Source organism: Salvia splendens, chromosome 22 (genome assembly GCF_004379255.2).
Source record: "Salvia splendens isolate huo1 chromosome 22, SspV2, whole genome shotgun sequence".
NCBI classification, from domain to species: Eukaryota; Viridiplantae; Streptophyta; class Magnoliopsida; order Lamiales; family Lamiaceae; genus Salvia; species Salvia splendens.
Genome location: NC_056053.1, coordinates 10,372,628 through 10,393,817, shown reverse-complemented (window position 1 = coordinate 10,393,817; position 21,190 = coordinate 10,372,628). Strand labels below are relative to the sequence as shown.

The following is a 21,190-nucleotide window of genomic DNA, read 5'->3' as shown; positions in this document are numbered from 1 at the left end:
TGAAATATAGCCGCAATTTATATTTTTATTTTGGGGAGTGAGATTTTAATAGGATCATCAATAATTACCTTACCCATTTTATTGGAATTTTCGACCACTATGAATTTATGGAGAGGAATTCTATTTTCTTGGATTTAATTATTTGCTTGGGATAATTACCCAATTAAATCCAAAGCCTAATTATCCTATTTCTTGATGAAAGAATCGGCCCCTATTATTCCTAAGGGAGATTTCGAAATCTCCTAGCTTGTGGGAGAAGAAATTATTCATTATTTATTTTGATCCCTTAATTATTTCTTTCCATGTTTTAATTGGAATATCCTAGCAAATATTGCCTTATCTTATTTTATTCAAGTTTTGGAAATTATTCCTTGTGGAAGGAATATTTCACACGCCTGTTTCCATTTATTGTGGGAGGATTTTTATTGATTTTCTTGCTCCGTATTATTTTATTCTGCTCCGTGAAAATACTAAATTAAATCAATGGCTAATTATATAGCCATGATTTTCGAAATATTCTCCCTTATTCTCCCTCATTATTCACGCCAATCATCCCCCAAATCTTCTTCAAATATCTTTTAATTAATCCTCCATATCTCATGAAATTAATTGAAGATTCTTTCCTAACTCTACAAAATATGAGAAACCCTACACCTAGAGATCAAAAATCACGCTCCCACCCCCCCTTGAAACTCACGCCACTTTTCTCTCCCACTCTCTCCCAATCTTCTCCAATTTTTCTCCATGAATTCTTCTTCCTTTGAAAAGAATTTAAGTTGAAGCCTCTAGAGTTGTTGAAGAATCAAGATCATGTTTTGTTTCTACCAATCGTTTCTATCAAGAAGAGGTATTTTGATCTATCTTTTCTCATCTAACCGATTAATCGGTATTCTTGAACCCTCATGCATATAGTGAGTGTAGGGATTTCAAATCTAAGGGATTTAATCGGTGGGAATTTGTGTTTGGATGTGTGATTTGCGTTTTGAATGAATTGTTTGATGATTTAATGAATCTATGATGAATGATATATGATGTTACGAAAACATGAGTATAAGGACTCTCTCGAGCATGTTTGTGTGTTAAAACCATGAAAAAGTTGATTTTAAATAAATAGGGATAAACCCTAATTCGAATTTTTAAAGGCATGAAAAGCTGTAAGTTCGGACAGTATGTTCCGACATGTATTTGACCGACCAAATAAACTCCGATTTGATCGATTCTTTTTCCTGAGTAAACTTCATGATGTCTTCTGTGTTTTGTGTGAATTTCAACTCATTTGGACGAAAGATGAATTTATGGTGAATTTTTAAAGTTGACTGCGCAATTCTGCCAGAAACATGTTTTCTCGACCAGTGAGTTACGTTTTCTATTTGACTGACCTAAAAACGTTATATTAACATGATTTTTAAACTGGAAGTTATTTGATGAGTCTACTGCGTTGTGGTAAAATTTTAGCCCCAACGGAAGTCGGGTGAATTTTTAATAATTTTTATAAAATGGTTGCGCAGTGCTGCCAGATTTCTACCTTTACAAAAACACTATGTTGTTATAAGTGATATACATGATTGATATATGTGATGACATGATGTGTTGTTCAAAGATGGGAAAAGGGAAAACGATAGGGACATGCATAATATTAAGTCAATGGTTGTGACTGATAAGATATATACATTATCTAAAGGTGATAACTCGTGCGCGAAGCGTGATAACAAAAGAAAGGCAGTAGTTGGTATCTAAACGGTCGAGGTGGGCTTCTTTTCTACCCTACACTATGTGTGGGCTTTCTTTTACTAAACTCTTTTACGTATGATTGTGGAGCTATAAGGGTGGTTTAAAGTATTTATCATGCCGTGATTTGTTTTAACGTGCCTATCTGATGTGGCTGTTGCCACTGTTATATAAATCGAATTCGGGTCCTCGTAGAGCCGCAAACTCTACTTGGATTAGTGTACACCTATGGTAGATCGTGTGCTAGCGTACGGGCTGGCCGGTCTAGTGACCTGGTTTGCGGCCGCATTCCTTGTCATGTATTGGCAGATATGGCTATTTTCTATGGGAAAATGACTGATCAGTCGAATTTTACAATGGGAAATGATTTGAGTGCCTCGGGCCTTTCTAAAGCTAAACCCCGATGGTTACTTACGTATGGCATGATAAACTATATCTTTATTAAAAATGTTTTCGGCATAAGTCCACTGAGTATTTTATAAGTGCTCAGCCCTGCATATGTTTTCCTTATGTGCAGGTTGAGCGGCGACGAGCGGTTGGCGGTGTTGAGCAAATTAAACGAAATGATAATATTGTCTTGAAACTCCGAGTGTCGTCGTGTCTTCACACATGACTTCACTCTTTCTCTTGGTCGTTTTTCCGCTGCGATATTTCTTTTACTTATTAGCAATTGGGCTTGAACTTGAATTTGTTCCGTTATTGGATATTTTAAAGTCTTGCTGGATAATGTCAAACTCTTAATCTTTTTCATTAATATTAATGTCTGGCCCAACTCATTTTTTAAACCCGAGCCCTCATCTTGTTTTATACTTAATTGCTCGTTTAATATGTTGGTCAAGCCTTATTGATGAAACCCTAGCCTTTTTTCCTTGTTATATTTAAGTCTGTTTAAGTCGCGATCGCCCGCATTTATTATACCCTAGAAGGGCGGTCGTGACATAATTGCACAGTTGAATAATAAGAAATGGTACCAAGTTATTACACAATAGAATAGCAAAAGAAAAAAATTTCCATAGAATTATCAAACGTTGCCTCCAAGAGGTCTTAGTTCTATCATCACGAAAACAAAAGGGTAAAACAACGTGGAAAGGGAAAAGCTAGAGTCAAGCAAAAAGGTAAAGTATCAAAAACGTGGGAAATCGAAATAAAAAGTTCTAGAACCATTGTGTCTAATCCTGTCCACCCTCATCCTGTTTCTCTTCGGTTTCTCCAACACCTTCCTCATTTGGGTCCTCCTCCTCCTCGGGATCCTCCTCCTCACTTTCCTCCTCGGTACCCACGGGTGGAGGGGTTATCCCGAGCATCCCATTGACCTCTCTGTCGATTCTTAGAGGGGCTAAAACACGCATCCCGAGTCTCATTCTCTTAGGAATACGGGAGACATGTGGCTCCCTGTCGCAGCGATCCCTCCGCATGCGGGCTTGTATCGGCTGATAGATATGTGGAGGTGGAGCACGTGGCGGTCCGTCAAAAGCAGTTGTCATAGCCGGAAGTAGCACCTCTATAAGGCCAACCAAATCACCCCGTGCGGTGTATTCGGGTGGGCTATACCATATGAAAGACCGAGATGCCTGAGCGGTCCACTCGTCCCAAGGCGGTGATAAAGTGTGGATGAGCTTTTGGATTCCCTCGTGATGGGTGCTCCCCCATACGCGTAAGCGTTCATCCACTTATCATAAAACCCGGTGACATAGGACATAAGGAAAAGCTTCCCATCCCACTCGTAGTCTCGGTAGCGCTCAACTGGATAGTCCCTATTGCTGGAGTAACGATTTCGCATCGGGGCATAATACTGATGGACCATCTAAAGGGAAAAACAAAGAAAACTCAGCATCAGTCCAAGGATAGAAGGAAGCAATGGGGTTTAAGATTCAAAAAGAGATGCTGAGAACATGATGCCTATGAAGATGGCTATATATATCGAAAGGTTTAAGCATGTGATCGCATCATGTCAAAGTTTTGAATATTCCAAGGTTATTGGTTCGCGCGTTTTCACATTTCGTCGAGTCGTAGTATGCCGGCTTCCCCATAGGCTGCTCGCCTTGCACTAAGCATTTCGCATCTCTACGTTCATTATTATCGCAAAGTCTTGCATTCATCGCACAATTTACAACTAGGTACAGTAGCATGCTCAAGATTACTATCATAGATATGGTTGTATAATGTAATCGCATAAATCATCATCATATAATTTCATCCAACCCATCGGGTTAACACATACTCGAGTAAATCATACGAGTTCATCTTCATTCTCCTGAGAAAGAGATTCGCGTGGGTACCTTGCACGCCTCCATCAGAGTCCAGACAAGAGAGATATGACCATTTTAAGGAAGCTGCGTGTTGCAGAAAAGTTCCACCCGGGCGGGTGGATTTCGGCGGACAAAATCCACTTGGTCGGGTACAACCCTCTAGAGGAGTCCCGTTCCACCCGGCCGGGTAGCCTCCATGCCACCCGACCGGGTGCGTCGTCGAAGGCATGAAGAGTCCAGGGGGTTTCATCCGACCGGGTGAATTTTGGGTCACTTTGTCCACCCGGCCGGGTGACTCACGGAAGGCACAGTGGGTCCAGAGACTTTCACCCGGCCGGGTGACTCACGGAAGGCACAGTGGATACGTGGTGTCACAGTGTCACTTTACGTATCCAGCAATATTTTAAACGCTACACAGCAATAGTATAAACCCTAGATAGCAATCTATAGATTGCTGCCTAGCGTACTGGATATTGCTGCCGAGAAAAATTTTTGTATAGTGTATTGGATATTGTTGGCCGAGAAAATTTACCCTTGTGCATTTTTTAAGATTGCCACATGGCAGCTGATTATTCATCCACGTGTACAAATGATTGGCTATGAATGGTGGTATGGTGTTACTTTAAGAGGGGTTGTCATTTTAACGCACCCCTATATATATATATTTATATATAAAAAAATCATTCTGCAGTTCAGAGTTGATTTGTTCGAATTATTAATATACCCTTAGTTGCATCTCTGCCTCTAGAAGAAAAAAAGGGTTAAAGCACTACCATATTTCTGTTCTGACACCTTTAACGAATAATAAATCAAATGAGAAACAAATCTTGATTAAAGGGGACATGATAATGGTAATATATATTTCAGTTCTGTGTACGTAATTCAAAGCCCCCCCCCCCCCCCCCCTCTTTACAAACAGGAAAATTAACAAGCATATATTATCAAATAAATGAATGAATCCAACAATGGAAAAACATATCCACCCATAATCCTCATGTGTGCACTGAAATAAGAAATACAAAATTAAACGTGAAAATATTACTCAAACGGTACTTCTAGCGCAACTAGTAATCCTAGTGCAACCGCGATTGTAGGGGTTGGCAGCCTCGTGTTGGCGGCAATTGTAGTAGGATTTTCCTTTCTGATTACAAGGAACCTTGTTCCGGGCGAGGGCCCCATAGCTGATGTATCCGGCCGAACCTAGGTACCGTCGGATAGGGTCATCCGTCTTCATGTCTTGATCTATGTTGTCCATGGAATCTACCACTAGCCCCTTCCCCATACCATAGGATCCGGTCATGCCAGCGTAGAAAGGGTGCTCAGCAGCGTGCGCCACTGTGGCTAAGGAGGCTAAGGCTGCCGCTAAGAAAATTATATGCATTTGCAAACTCATTATATACGCTAGATTGCTTTGCAATGAAATAAAATTATTTTTTTGGATTGTTCTATCGCTTTCTTTGGATGGGAGTTCTATTCTTCTTTGTTGAGTTTGATTGGGTTTGGTTGTATTTAGGTAAATTTTGAGGAAAATAATTGTGGCTAACCGTAATTTTTGCGGTGTGAAAATGGACCGCTAGACATAACTTTAGGTTCCATTTGTTAATAGTAGTTATATATTTTATTTTATTGCCATATTATATGGTTTATTATATCATGAGGTATAGAAATAATGGAGCAAAACATTTTTGTCGAAATATCATTGTAAACTTGTGTTTGGACTTTGTGTGGACTCAAGTCAACGCATATTCGAGATCCATTTTATCAATGTTTCTTTTTGAAATAAAAATTATCCAAATAACCATGATATTATACTTTTGGATTTTGAGTCAAGTCAATGTTTTCTTTTTTAGCGCAGTTGGATTTTTCTACTATTATAATGTTGATATAATGATATCCTATTATTAGTGCTTTTTTTTTATGAAAAGCAAAAGCTCAAGCCATAAAATGGCGAGACACAAAAAGGCAAACCAAAAGGTGAGACTAGCAAAATATTCGAAACCCTTTACCTTCCAAAATAAGTGATTCAAGACAAGCAAAAAACAAACTAACCAAGCAGCACCAAAAAAGCAACTTACCAACTAGCCGCTCACCAAGCCAAAACCCACAATAATGCCACAAGAGAAGGTAAAATCAGCAAGAGCCCAAAGTTCAACTAAAAGTCAGCGCAACATACTTCTTCGTGATGCTCTTGTTCCTGCCAGCCTCTAGCAACCTTCAACTCATTCACTAACAACCCCGTTGCAAAGGGAAATTCATGGCACCATCCTTTCACCTTACTTCCAAGATGCCAAAAAAGTTGCTTCTTCTTGACTCCCAGTTGGGTTTGAAATAGAATGCCGTTTTATTTCTAATATCCCAAATTTTCGACACAATGACATAAAGCATGGCGGTCCTCAAAGGCTTATAAAATCCTTTGAACGGAGTACCCACCCAAAAAAGCAAGCATATATTTAGATCTTTGGTAAAACAAAATTATATCCAAACATTTGCAACAGTGAAACCAAAGAGTGCCTGAAGGTTTGCAGCAAAAAAACAATTGTTCAACATTTTTTTCAGTCTCTTTTTTGCACAAAGTACATCGATCATCCTCAATTCTAACTAGGTTGTCAAAATGGATATCGGGTATTGCGTACCCGATATCCAAATCCAAAAAATTCAGGTAATTGGATATCCGATACCCAATTTTTTAGGTTTCGGATCGGGATCGGGTAGTGAGATTTTTGCTTTATCGGGTATCGGGTTACCCGATATCCGATCGGGTATACCCGAATTACCCCGATTTTTTTAGTTTTTTTTAATTTAATAAATCATGTATGTGTTAATACTTTGCCTATTGTAGAACCAAGTCTACTACGATTAATACTTGGAGACTTTATTGTGAATGTATATGTTAATACCAGGCAACAGAATAGAAATATCAAATCTGGGATATATTTTGAACTCTCGATGGATTTCTTTTGATTATTAGAGTTAATATTTATCTATAAAACTTATTGATTTTATTTAATGTGAGCTGATACATGATATGCTTTAGCAATGGTTTAACTTCAAAATTCACATGAAAGGTAATTATCTTTATGGATTAATATTGTTCAGGTACTTTTGTTTGAGGATAAAATGCTCATTTTGTGTTCAATGACATTTTTTTATACATGTTGTTTAGTGTCATTTTTTATACATATTGTTATTTTCTTTTAAATTCGAACTACTTTAAGTTTGTATATTTAATTTTTCTAAAAAAAAGTCAAAATCGGGATTGGATACCCAAGTCGGGTATTCGGATACTCGAAATCAGTTTCAGATCGGGTATCGGGTATCAGTTTTTGGGAAATTTGGGATCGGGTACCCAAAATTTTCGGATCGGGTATCCGCAGGTACCCAATTTGACAGGCCTAATTCTAACTACTCCTAGACGGAAAAGCCTCCCTTTAGTGTTGATTTTTCATTGAAGAAGACCATACTTGAAGTTGTGCTCTTGGTGGAACAATATTCCTCCATGATCTTAGTAACTTGCAAACCTAAACCCAAACCTAAGTCAGACATCAAGAAGGATAAATCACTTGACCACACCCTCCTGTCAAATTGTAGTGCTAATAAATAATAATGTGAAATTGTGATTAAGAGCACCCACAACCGTGCTCTTGCCAGAGAGCACGGTTGTAGGTCCGACCTCACTTTTTCTGCCTGCTCTTAGGCAAGAGCACAACACCCACAGCTGTGCTCTTCCGCAAGGACGAACACAATTCAATTTAAATGAAAACATTTCCATAATATTAAAATTCATTAAAAAGCCGAAATAATATTACAAATTATAAATAAAATAAAAAAGAAGACATAATTAAAATCCTAAAAATTAAAAATTACATAATTAAAATCCTAAAAATTAAAAATTACATAATTAATATCCTAAAAATTAAAAATTACATAATTAAATTCATAAAATAAAAAAAACCCACTACGCGTTGCCGAATTTCGCTCACATGTGTTTGATTAGGTTTCCTTGTAGCTCAACGTGAGTTTGGGTATCGCGCATTGTGTGTCTTGTTTCGATCTTCTCACCCACCGTCGTATGCACACCTCGGCGTGGGGGACAGCTCGCGCTTGAGCTTCTGGCTTCATCCTCGTCGTAGAAGCTAGCCGCCCTCGGTCCTTCGTCGGCTATAATCATGTTGTGTAAGATAATACACGTGTACATGATGTCGGCGATATTTTTCAAGTACCACAGCCGAGCCGGGGCATTCACAATGTTGAATCTGGCTTGAAGGACCCCAAAGGCTCTTTCGACGTCTTTCTGCGCGGACTCGTGATGCTGTGCAAAAAGAACCCATCTCGGGTCTTGCGGGTTGCTGAGCGTCTTCACGAAAGTCGACCACCTTGGGTAGATACCATCGGCGAGATAGTAACCCATGTGGTATGTATTTCTGTTGACAGTGAAGTCGATCGCCGGTGCTACACCATTCAACACATCATTGAAGAGGGGTGAAGAATAGAATACGTTCAAGTCGTTGTTGGATCCGGCAACGCCGAAATATGCATGCCAAATCCATAGGCGGTAGTCGGCGACCGCCTCTAGGATAAGTGTTGGGCCGCCGCCTTTGTGGCCGCTTAAACGTTGCCCCCTCCAAGCAATCGGACAATTCTTCCACCTCCAATGCATGCAGTCAATGCTGCCAAGCATTCCGAGAAAACCATGGACTGATTCGTGAAGACGAAGCAACCGTTGGCAATCATTGGTGGGTTACCGAAGAAATTCATCACCGAAAGTTGTACGAACGTCCTCGCAAAAATTTTTAAGACAAAGGATTCCAGTGGACTCATCGACATGTAAATACTCGTCGAAGAGGTCGGCCGTTTGCCTAGTAGCGAGTTGTCGGATGGCACACGTACACTTCTACAAAGGCGTGATACTTTGCCGGCCGGCTGCATCTGGACCTGTTTGGAAGAATTCAACACGGGCGGACAATGTGTTGACAATACGCATAAACAGACGCTTTGACATGCGAAAACGACGCCTGAAGTAATCCGCCGGAAACCGCAGCGGGTCGGCAAACTAGTCGGCAACGAGCCTTTCGTGGGATCCCTCCCGGTCACGATGGATATAGAGGCGAGTTGATCTAGTTGGTTGAGGAGGAGGGGCGGGGGTTTTCGCTGCGACATATGCATCATAAGCGGCACGATGTTGTTCGTAGTATTCTTGTTCTTCGCGCTCCGCTTCCGCAATTAGATGGGTGAAATCCATTTGAGGTTTTGAGTGAGAGATGAAGGTGTAGATAGGTTGTATGAAAAATATGAATGAGAGATGAATGAGAGATGATTTGATGTGGAAAATGGATGATGAATGTGTGTATTTATAGATGATTTTGGGGGGGGGGGAAAAATATAGAAAAACGGGCAAAAAATGGTCATTTTTTGGGATTGGGAAATTTTTTTTAATCGATTTTTATAATTAAAAACCGAATTTTTGAAAAAAAAATAAAAATATTCAAATGCAACGGCATAGTCGTTGCCCAATCAGCGCACGACAAGTCACCTGCTCGCTGGCACGGACGTGCTCGATGCATCGAGCAGCGCCGTGCCAGTGGCGCGAGCGCAGCGGCGGACGACGTCTTCCGTGCCGTTGGCACGGACGGACGGACGTCGTCCGTCCACCATTCCAGATGCTCTAAGGTGATTAAAATACCTATAATCCAAATGATTTAATTGAACTAACAAAATTTCTACCCGTCCGTGCACCGTTGCAGATGTTCTAAGGTGATTAAAATACCTATAATCCAAATGATTTAATTGAACTAACAAAATTTCTATATTTGTAATTCATATTTATCGACTTAGCTTATCATTTACAAATAACCCCGAACAGTGGCGGAGCCAAAGTTTTTATATTGGGAGCCTAAAAAGAAGAAAAATCTTGACTTTATCAATGTTAAAAGAGGTGCAGATATCACTGCATATTGTCGTTATAGGAAGTCCCTATTCTATTTTTTCATCATATGAAAGATTTTTAAAAATAAATTATACAAGTGTTTTCAGTTATAAAGAAATTTTAATAAAAAACATACCATGCGTATTCAATTACATAAAGAAAAATTAATATTAACAATTGTTGATGACAAGCTCATACAAATAAAATTATGTTTTTTTTCATATTTAAATTGAAAATATTTAATCATAACCATTAAAAGTTTTTGGTAAAATTAATAAATATATTATAAATAACAAAGTAATTTAAAACTGTATTAACATAGACTACAATTTTTACAAACCGTTGAACCAATAACATCCATTTAAAGTCAATTAGTAATCAAATTTTCAATATATTATAATTGTAAAATAAATTTAAATGTATAGTATATATAATTATTTATCAGTTATTATATAAATATAAAAACTGTAAATAAATATTATAGATTGTTTTAAAAATATTGTATACAATATTTAAGAGTCATTGTGCATATAACAATACATATATAAGAGATGATTTTTGAAAAGATTAACCAAATTGCTATTGTAATAATAACATAAATGTCTTTTAGAATATAAAGAGATTTTTCTAACATGTATTGTAGAATTTCATTCGTTATTATTTATCATACATGTGTTACTTACAATAATTAATATTCATAATTAGGTAGAAGAAGTTGGAAGGGTTTAGGATTTAGCTGTTTCGGTGACATGCATATGCAACAGATTTAATATGGAGAAACTTATTTATATGTGATTAACTATGCTGAATAAAGTATATTATAATCATAAATACTGGATATATTATTTATGTTTCTATTATAAAAATGGAGTGATAAAAAGAAAATTTGTGTTGCACAGATAATTGTAAAGTTGCATAAAAAATTAGGTAGATGGCCCATGCTCCAATAAGCTACACTATTAAAATGTGCAGTGTGGACTCTTTTAAATAAAGAATTCTAATAGGTCGATTTTATTTCAACAATATCTAATGGAGCGGTTGCAAAACTGTCCATGAAATTACCAAATTATGTCAACAATATATATATATCTAATGGAGCAGTTGTGAAACTGTCCATGAAATTACCAAATTATCCTTTTTGGCAGGAGAGTGATAACATGCTGTGCATTTTTGTTTTTAATTGTCGTTATATTTTTTAGAACATAATGCACATAATAGGTACAGTCGTGTACCAGTGGAATCTGTTATATACTTATATATAATACTCCCTCCTTCCCAAAGAAGACACACTTGGAAGATGACACGAGATTCTAGGAGATGTTTTATGTGTTAAGTGCTGAGAGAAAATATAATTTTATAATTGATATGAGAGCAAATGTTTTTTGAAAGAGGAAATGTAATTTCTTTTATAGGAAAAATTAAAAATGAAACTGTAACTTGTACTATAGAAGGGAGGGAGTACTATTTTTTTAAAAGGTTGTGCTGATCCTATTTCCAAAGCTGCATTTGTAGTCTTCTAAAAAGTAAATAATACACGTGCATTTAATACTATGAATCTTAAAATTATTCCTTTCCAAAGTTGCTAATCATATTCTTCTCTCCTTCATAAGCCATCTGTAATTGAAAACAGAAATCAGAAAAATTAGTAATAATACTTAAAACGTTTTAAACTAAAAACATAAATTAATAATTCAATAAACAATCCAATAGAGTAATTTTCCTGCAAACCATTAAATCATCAATATCTGTAAATTACTCCTAATTATTATGGTTATAATTAGTAATCCTTCAAATTTAGTTCGCAGTTAGTAGTTTAATGCTCACAGTAAAAATACAATTAAAATTTCTAATCCATGGAACTCTTACTTAATAAGAGTACTTTACTGGTCATTCCAATCAAAGTCTACTAACTTTAATTGGAATCTATTACTGCAGTTCTTATATTCAAGACATAACCACAAATTATACATGAAAGTTCTTTGCTCACAGTAATAATACATTTGGAATATCCAATACATGTAACTCTTAGTCTTATGTTAATAAGACTACTTTTCTGTCCAATCCAATCAAAGTTTTCTAAGAATAATTGAAGCAGTTATCATATACGTATTAGATTTAAAAACAATTTACAAATCTCTTGCGTATTCTAAATCCTACTAATATTGAAGACATGATGTACATGATGTTGAGGAAGGTTTTAAGCAGTTAGTAAATCAAATTTATTAATTCATGATTAGAGTAAATAATGTCATACCTTTTCTATCATCTTCATCTTTATGCCTACTCCTTGCTATTCATATGATAGAGTAGGTCTCAGCCTCCCACCGTGCCATGTCATGTCTTCCCTCTCCTATTTCTACCTAGAGCGGCGGCTATTCTTATTTTGTAGGGTTTGATTGTTTTTAGGGCATCCACAACGCTGTTCACCCATCGTTCCTTAACCGTTCTTTAAACTACTATTTGCGGGCTCCACTATACTTTTGAACTCCATTCCTTAACTAAGGAACGGAACCTGCAACCCTCCGTTCCTTATCCGTTTCTTAACCATTCCTTAAATTACTATTCATTCAATTTCATTTTTTTTATTTTCAACCGAATTCAATTAAAACAAACACACTTCATTAAAAAACACACAATATAAAAAAATTACAACTTAAAATTCTAAAAGATAAAAAACACACAATTAAAATCCTAAAAAATTAAACGTTGCATAATTTAAAATACAAATTTAAAGAAAATAAAAAAACTACTCCGCTGGCAAATCATCCCCCGAAGGCGGTCGGGGTGGAGGGGGAGTCGGAAGACCAAGTTGTGCTGTCATATGCACAATTCCGATCCACCAGGCCGCGTATTGGGAGGGCGAGAAGCGGGAAGTGTCCGCCATTGTGGCGGTCATGTACACCGCCATAAGGGTGTTAGAGCCTCCCCCGAGCCCGCCTGGCTTGATTTGCCTCGGCCCTTCCTCGCTCTAGCCGCCTTCGTCCCTTGCGGCCGACGGCGCGCAAGGCTGGATCCCCCGTCATCCCCGGCCGTACCCGCAAACTCCTGCGGTGCACTCTCTTGTCCGCCGCTGCCCTCACTGGTGTCACCAGACGAGTATTGGGCACTCGTCGTATGCTTCGTGCGCTTTGAGGTTGAGCCCGAGCTAGAGCAGACACCGCCGGCCCACCGTTCCTCATCCTTGACAGCCTGCCAAACATCAACAAATCTGAATTGTTTGCCGGTGTCCTGGTTGTAGACGCGCAAAGCCGCCCTCAGAATGTCGGCTCCCGAAGCTCCGCTTTGGTAGTGGGCCACTTCAGTCGAGTAGATGCCGCAGAAATTTTTGACCTGTTTGTCGTCTTGGCCAAAGTGAGAGCGGAGCATTGTATATGTGCGCTTCCGGGAGCCTTTCGGCTTAATCTGGTGGTAGATCTCGGTGACCTTTTCCCAGAAGCGCTTGTGGGCTTGTTGATTCCCGACGATTGGATCGTACGAGACGGTGATCCATCCCTACGAATACCGCGGGGCGGAGGGTCGAGCGTATGCATCCACGTCGAAAGTGGGTGGTTGGTACCCACCCGGCGTCGTCGAACCCGCCGTGCCCGGCGTCGACCAACTGGAACCACCAAGTGTGTTGTACATGGTACCCGAATCGGTAAACGTGTTGAGATCCCACCCGCCGGAGCAGCCACCGCCGGAGTTGCCGTCGCCGGACATTTTTTGATGACATGTTAGATGAAAATTGGAGAGGAAATGAAGTTGATTTTAGGAAGAATAGATGTGTAGTTGTGTGTGAAATGAGGATGAATTAGGAGTATTTATAGAGTAAAAAATAAAATAAAAAGAAAACACGGATATAAAACGGTAATATTACCGTTTACACATTTTTATATATTTTTTAATAAATTCGAATTTTAAAAAAAAAAGATTTATTGCGTCATAAATGACGACGCCCACTCGAGGGCAGGCGAGTGGGCGTCACGCACGACGCAGGGGCGCGCCACGTCGCCGAAGCGCGTGGTGACGCAGGCCGTGCCGCGTCTCGCGACGACGGCACACGGCACGGCATGGGCACGGCCTGGGCACTGAACGCATGTCAGCAACGCGTCGCGCGCCCATTTCGTTCCTCCGGCACCAAACGCGGAACGCGGGCGGCGCGCGTTGCGGATGCTCTTATTTCACTTAGTAAGCCACATGTATATAGTATCTGCATAAATTAAAAGTAGAACAAATTAAGTGGGCCTTAAATGAATGAATATTGTTTTAAACTTATGCTATTAAATGGGCTTCTTTCTGAAACCATATTCTTTAAATTTTAATCATATAGTAATATTAATTTTATAAGTTGGCCGATTTATATTTTAGAAACTATCTGTAAAATGTTTTTTAGTCTAAACAATATTTACTTATATATTTCTATTTCGTTATATGGAGGGTCATTTCATTATTGTGTCTTTTTTGGGAACATGCATTAGTTTCTTTTTTATTTTTTAAAATAGCATGCCGACATTTATTTACCCTATAAATACCCTGCGTCAACACTTGTACAATCACTCAGCTCTCAAATTTTTGCAATACCAGCAATTTATCATATCCTCTCAAGATTTAGGTAGTTCTGTGATTATTATCTTAAATTCTTCACTATCTTTTTTTCTACAAACTGAGTGTTCCTTAGTTCTTGCTTCATGTTTTATTAATCTGTATATTTCTACATTCCAGCTGAATGATCCTATGTTGGTTCTGTAAGTAGTCAATTTCTAAGTTATGTAGTGATCTAAACTAGAGAATTGAGTAGGTTGTTTACCACATGTTACAATTTGCATTTATTCTGAATTCCTTTTTTGGCAATTTGTTTTTCAATTTTTGTACATGATTCCCTCCAAAAATAGCTCAAAATAGATCATTTTATTATCAAATATAGACTGGTATCCAATTCTTTTGGCTATCAACAAGAGGCAGAAACTGAAATTTCAATGTTGTTTACCTCATTTCTTTGTTATGAACAGAAAGTTCACCTGTATTCATGGTGCCTATCATTACTACCCTTGATAATCTTCATCCCAAGATCTTCAACTCTGCCATTAAGGTTCATTGTGTCCGCGTTTATGAATTGAATTCTGGAGAAAAGTATGTCAACAGTTTTGGAAGCTGTATTCCATGATAAAATGGTATGTTTTTATCAAAGTGATAATATTCATATTTTCTTGATAATTGTAAATTATGTAATTTTACTTTTTTTTCTTTGTAGGGCAACCGAATTCAAGCATCTTTGCCAGAGTATTTAGTACAGAAATTTACTCCTGGAGCAATTTTCTGCATTAGACATTTTGAGGGCCAACAATCACAAGAATCACACTGCCAATCACTTATTTAGGCTGACTATGGTGGCTAAAATTGAAATATGTGAAGTGACTGATGAAAGATTCCAGTTATGCATGTTTTCTGAAACAGCTCAACTGAATCAATCTTTGGTATTTATTTCACATATTTGTACTTTGTTTTGTGTTATGTAGAACAATATTAAATATTTTTTGTTTTTATATTTTCCAGATGTGATAGGAGTGTTTGTTTCACCTGGAATAGTTGGGAATAGTTGTTAGCCAGCCTAAATGCCGACTTATAGAGATTGAGATTGCTGATGAGAAGTCAGTTCTCTTTTACCATAAATTCTGACTACATATTTAACAGTAATGTATCTCAAAGATTTCATTTCTCTTTATAAATTGCACTTCTGAATCAGTGATCTTCTCATTTTGTGGTACTATTTTCTTCTTAGTTAAGCTAAACATTTTTTTTGTAGTGGGCCTATTTATAAAATTCTTGCTTGAAAAATGGAAAAGCTAAAGAAATCTACAATAATTAAGGGTGAATCACATCTATATCCTCCAACTTTGGCAGTTCTTTGTCCTAATTGTGTTGTAATGTTACCGACACTTTTCACAGTTTACTATGTAATAGTGGATTTTCACAGTTTCTGATTTCTATCTAAAATTCTTTATTTATTTTATCTATTGCTGAAGTTTTTTGCTTTGACATTTATGTTAGCCATATGTAAAAATGCTATATGGATTCTCTTAGTACCTGACTAAACAATAAAACCATAGAGAAATAATTAGTAACTACAACTGTATCTCAGATATGAGATTTTAAAACTAGCAGATCTGTTCCCTACTACTTAAATTCTCTTAAATTTCATGTTTGAATAAGTATGCACATCTTTCATTTATGTTAATTTTTTGTGTATTTCGGTCAATATTGGAACATGCAATGCTTTTCTAAGTGATTTCAGTTTTAGGGGTTAAGAGTTTATTAACCTTTTTGAAGTAGATTTTTGTTGTGGCTCTAGAAAATATCATCTGAATGATATGTGGTTTCGAACTGTGCACTCTCTGGTAGTTGTAGTTGGCGTCCGACCTCTTCCGGATTCCAATTCATTCTTAATTTTCGTCCTCCGATCTGGTGATGTCGCCGTCCACTCTTTGAGAATGCTTTGAAACTGAGATAGAACCTCCACATTCAAGATGAATACCTGTTTTATCCAAACAAAACGTTTAATTTCTGCAAAAGTTTGACAATCGAATAAAATTTTGAAGATCCCTCGTTTTCCCATTTCTGGAGAACCGGTTCACCTGAGATTGGGTTTCGATACACCATTGTCACTGCTTTAACACCGTCGATCCTTCACCGTGAACCGACTCTAACATCCTCCTCTCTCTGATCACCATCCTCTCTCTCGCATGCTGCCCCGTTTGTCTCCGATCTGTGATTTTTCTGGTCTATCGTTTGAGTTGGCGTGTGTAGGCGATTGAAGAATTTCGTTCAATCTCGAGTGTGTGAGGTGATTGTGTTTCGGTGAGTGTGTTAGCTGATTTCGTGGTTCAAGGTGGGGATTTCTTCGATTTGGATTTCTGTGGGCAATTGGGATTGACGGCAAGCGTGTTGGGATGAAGGATTTTTGTGTGAGCGAAGGAGAAGAATCAGAAGATGTTATCTCTATTTTATTTATTTATTTTACTCAATTTGTTCTACTTTATTTAAAACCATTTTAATATAAATTGGTTATTAAAGTATATATTGTTGAAAATGATAACAAAGGTGATCAAGCCGCTGCATGCCAAGTTGATCAAGCTGCTGCATGTAATGCTGAGATTATTAATATGGTGATCAGTGTATGGCAACAAAGCAAGATGCACGTGATAAACAAGTCATCAACTCCACACGAGCCAAAGTGATAGATAAGACAAAAGAGAGGACAAAGGCTGGTGCACCAAAAGAACCAATCCAAGAACTCACACGAGCTGCAGCTGTGATTGAGCCAAGCATGCCAGCTAAGGTTGAGGACCACCATTGTACTTGGAGATACGTGTTGCTCAATGGAATGAAGAAGAGAAAGAGTTTGCAGAGTTTGTTTTGATTAAGAAAGTAAAGCATGTTTAACTTAGCATAAAAGTACGTTAGTACAATGTTCTAGATCATTCGAATGGAGACTATATGTATTGTATCTTGTTATATTTAAAGTAATGAAAAATGCTGATTTGAAAGCTCTCTCCAAACATGTGTATCTTCATAGCTTCCGCAGCTTCTTTTCATGGTATCAGAGCAGGATCTCTCTGATCCCGACTCTCTTACTCTTGTTTTTTATTTTTTCTTTCACTACTCAAAATGGCTGAAGAAAATGAAACTATTCCAGTGGCAACACTGCCACCGATCTTCTCTCAACTACCTCCAATCTCAGTGAAGCTAACTGATGGTAAATTTCTCATGTGGCAGCAACAAGTTGATGTTGTTGTGTATGGCTACGGCCTTGAAGGCTCTATCACAAGGGACACTGATCCCCCTCCACAACTGATTCCAGATCAAGATGGAGAGTCTATGGTTTTCAAATCCAGCTTACATAAGTTGGTAGAGACAAGATAGGAGAGTAGCTGGATGGCTCTTGTCTTCATTACCAGAGAATGCTCTAACTTTGGTTGTAGGGCTCAGATCTGCTAGAGACATATGGTGTGCACTGGAGACTAACTTCGCAAGCCGCTCCACAGCTAAGGTGATGCAATATCGCCAGCAAATGCATAATTTGAAGAAAGATGGAATGTCTATGACAAATTATCTGAGAAAGATGAGAACATATTTTGACTTGCTTGGTTCAGTAGGGTGTAGAATCTCAGAGGCTGAGCAAGTATTCCACATTCTTGGAGGTCTAGGGCAGGACTATGATCCAGCAGTATGTGCAGTAACTTCAAGGTCAGATCCTTGGAGTCTTGGAGATGTTAGTGCTTTCTTGCTCAGTTTTAAGTCAAGAATGGAATCAACTAGAGCCAATTCCATCAGCTCAGATGGATCTCATCCATCATTAAATCTTGTCCATCAGCAGTCTGGGCAGAAGAGAGAGTCTCAGAATTTCAACAACAACAGGTTTGAAGCAACGAATGGAAGAGGTTTTGGAGGAAGATTTCAGAGAGGGGGAAGAGGTGGTAGAGGTTTTGGCCGAGGAAACAACAAGATTGTTTGCCAGCTGTGTGAGAAGCCTGGCCTGCAGCAAAATGTTGGCATAGATTTGAGTAAAACTTCACACCACCTCAAGTCCAGTTCAGAGGAAGTACTCCACATCAACATAATCAAGGATTCTTTAATCCTTCAGCTCATCTTGTGCATTCAGTGCCTAGGTCTCCTTCAGCATCCTTCTCTGTTGGAACTCCATCAGAGTTTAGCTATGGATCAAATGAATCTTCAAGCTGGTATCCAGACTCAGGAGCAACACACCATGTGTCCAATGACTTGAGCAATTTCAACATAAGCATTGAATACACTGGAGGTAAGAATCTCTTGCTTGGAAATGGATTTGCTGTTAATATTGAAAATATTGGAGAAAGTGCATTTAAATCTCACTCAACTAAATTCTCTAGAAAGCTTCATCTTAAAAATCTTTTGCATGTGCCTAACATCACTAAAAATCTTCTGAGTATCTCTAAATTTGCTCAAGACAACTCTGTATTCTTTGAATTTCATCTAAGTTTCTGTTTTGTCAAATGACCTGAGCACCAGGGAGGTAGTGCTCAAAGGAACTCTTGAAAAAGGCCTATATCATTTCCTAGTAGATCATACCCCAATCAAGCGTGGCATTGTCCCCATCTCTCCTTCCAGTCCAGAGAGTCCAGCTGTCTATTCCCTGCATGAGCAACTCACATTCCAGCAGTAGTTCCAATCAAGTTTCTAGTTCTGTTTTGTCTTTGTGGCATAGTAGACTAGGGCACCCTACTGTAGATGTTGTTAAACTTGCTCTCAATAGCTGTAATATTCCTTATAATTCAATGGAAACAACTTCTCTTTTCTATCCTTATTGTGTGTCTAAAGCTCATAGATTACCATATTCACATTCTGTCTCTCAACACAGTGCACCACTGGAACTTGTTCACAGTGATCTTTGGGGGCCTTCTCCAGTTAAATCTAGAAATGGATACTCTTATTATGTCTCATTTGTTGACCTTTTTTCTAGATTTACCTGGATTTACTTACTCAAGAATAAAAGTGATCTCACTGCTGTTTTTAAGTAGTTCAAGGTTATGAGTGAAAACCTGCTAGGATCAAGAATTAAGATTCTTCAATCAGATTGGGAAGGTGAATATCAGAGATTAGTTCCTTTTCTAAAGGAGAGTGGGATAGTGCATAGAGTCTCCTATCCATACACCCCACAACAAAATGGTTTGGCTGAGAGAAAACACAGACACATTGTAGAAATTGGCCTAGCTTTGTTAGCTCAATCCTTCCTCCCTCAGAGGTTCTGGGATGATTCCTTTGTCACAGCCGTTTATCTTATCAATCTTATGCCATCTAAAATTATCAACAACATTTCTCCACATGAGGCTCTCTTTCTCTCCAAACCTGACTACTCAGCTCTCAGATTCTTTGGCTGTCTGTGCTTTCCTCTTACTAGACCTTATAACAATCATAAACTCCAATTTAGATCTGCTAGGGGCATTTTTCTGGGATATAGTACCTCTCACAAAGGATACAAAGTTCTTCTGCCTGAAGGGAAAGTCATAGTGACTAGAGATGTCATTTTTGATGAAACTGTTTTTCTATTCCAAAATTCTTCATCTCCTTCTGCTACTGCTGCTCCATCACCACTATCATGTGATCATTCTTCCTTGCTTCCTATTCTTGCACCTACTGTCTCACTTCATAGGGAAAATGCTGCACCAGATCACTCATCTGGTACAGAGTCAGTGAACAGTCATTCACCACAACCACCACCTGATGTTCAATCATTTGATCCATCACCTCATCATATTTTTCCAGTTGTTCCAGCAACCACTCAAGCAACTCATTCAATGACAACCAGGTCAAAATCTGGAATTTTTAAGCCTAGAGTATTCACCCTTTCTGTGTCATCTCATCTGCCTAAATCAGCTCTAGAAGCTTTACTTGTTCCTTGTTGGAAATCTGCTATGTTGAGTGAATTTAATGCACTTCTTAACAATAAAACATGGATATTAACAACACTTCCTCCAGGCAAGAATCTTATAGGGTGCACTTGGGTTTTCAAGATTAAACTTCACTTGTCTGGTGTCATTGCTAGATATAAAGCTAGATTGGTTGCTCAAGGCTTCTCTCAACAGTCTGGGTTTGATTTTAATGAGACTTTCAGCCCAGTTGTGAAGCCTACTACAATCAGATTCATCCTCAGTCTTGCTGTGTCTCTTGGCTGGCAGTAACTCACCTTGATGTGAATAATGCCTTTCTTAATGATGAGCTTAAGGAAGACATCTACATGAAACAACCAGTTGGTTTTGAACAAGGGGGTCCTCACTTGGTGTGCAAACTCAACAAAGCAATCTATGGACTAAAACAAGCTTCTAAAGCATGGTTCTTCACAGTTCATTCTGTCCTGATCAAGCTTGGCTTCTCCCAATCCAAATCTGATGCTTCCATGTTCATTAGACAGAGATGTGGGGAGGTTATCTACTTGCTTATCTATGTAGATGACATGCTCATCACAGGGACTTCTCAAGACTCCATTAAGAAGGTGATATCTCAGCTCAACTCTTGCTTTTCATTAAAAGATCTTGGGGAGGTGAGCTTCTTCTTGGGAGTTGAAGTTGTCAAGACTACTGATGGATGTCTACATCTTTGCCAATCCAACTACATCAAATATCTTTTAAAGAAAACTAACATGACAGGAGCTAATGGCTGTCCAACTCCAATGATTTCCAACTCAGAATTAAGCAAAAACTCTGGAGAACCAGTTTCTGATGCAAAACTCTGTAGAAGCATTGTAGGAGCTCTGCAATATGCTTCTATTACCAGACCA

General features: G+C 38.3%; 3 long non-coding RNA genes across 3 annotated transcripts; 1 reads left to right on the top strand and 2 right to left on the bottom strand.

Annotated features, from left to right (window-relative positions):
- Positions 1-11,318: 11,318 nt before the first annotated feature.
- On the bottom strand, positions 11,319-12,421 carry LOC121787668. Its single transcript, XR_006047518.1, has 2 exons — positions 12,155-12,421; positions 11,319-11,514 (listed from the first exon to the last, which is right to left on the bottom strand). It is a non-coding gene; the product is annotated as an uncharacterized LOC121787668 (long non-coding RNA).
- A 2,347-nt stretch (positions 12,422-14,768) lies between these two features.
- On the bottom strand, positions 14,769-16,902 carry LOC121787667. The gene is made up of 3 exons (XR_006047517.1): positions 16,512-16,902; positions 16,197-16,411; positions 14,769-14,999 (listed from the first exon to the last, which is right to left on the bottom strand). It is a non-coding gene; the product is annotated as an uncharacterized LOC121787667 (long non-coding RNA).
- On the top strand, positions 14,911-15,597 carry LOC121787669. Its single transcript, XR_006047519.1, has 2 exons — positions 14,911-15,050; positions 15,131-15,597. It is a non-coding gene; the product is annotated as an uncharacterized LOC121787669 (long non-coding RNA).
- Positions 16,903-21,190: the final 4,288 nt, after the last annotated feature.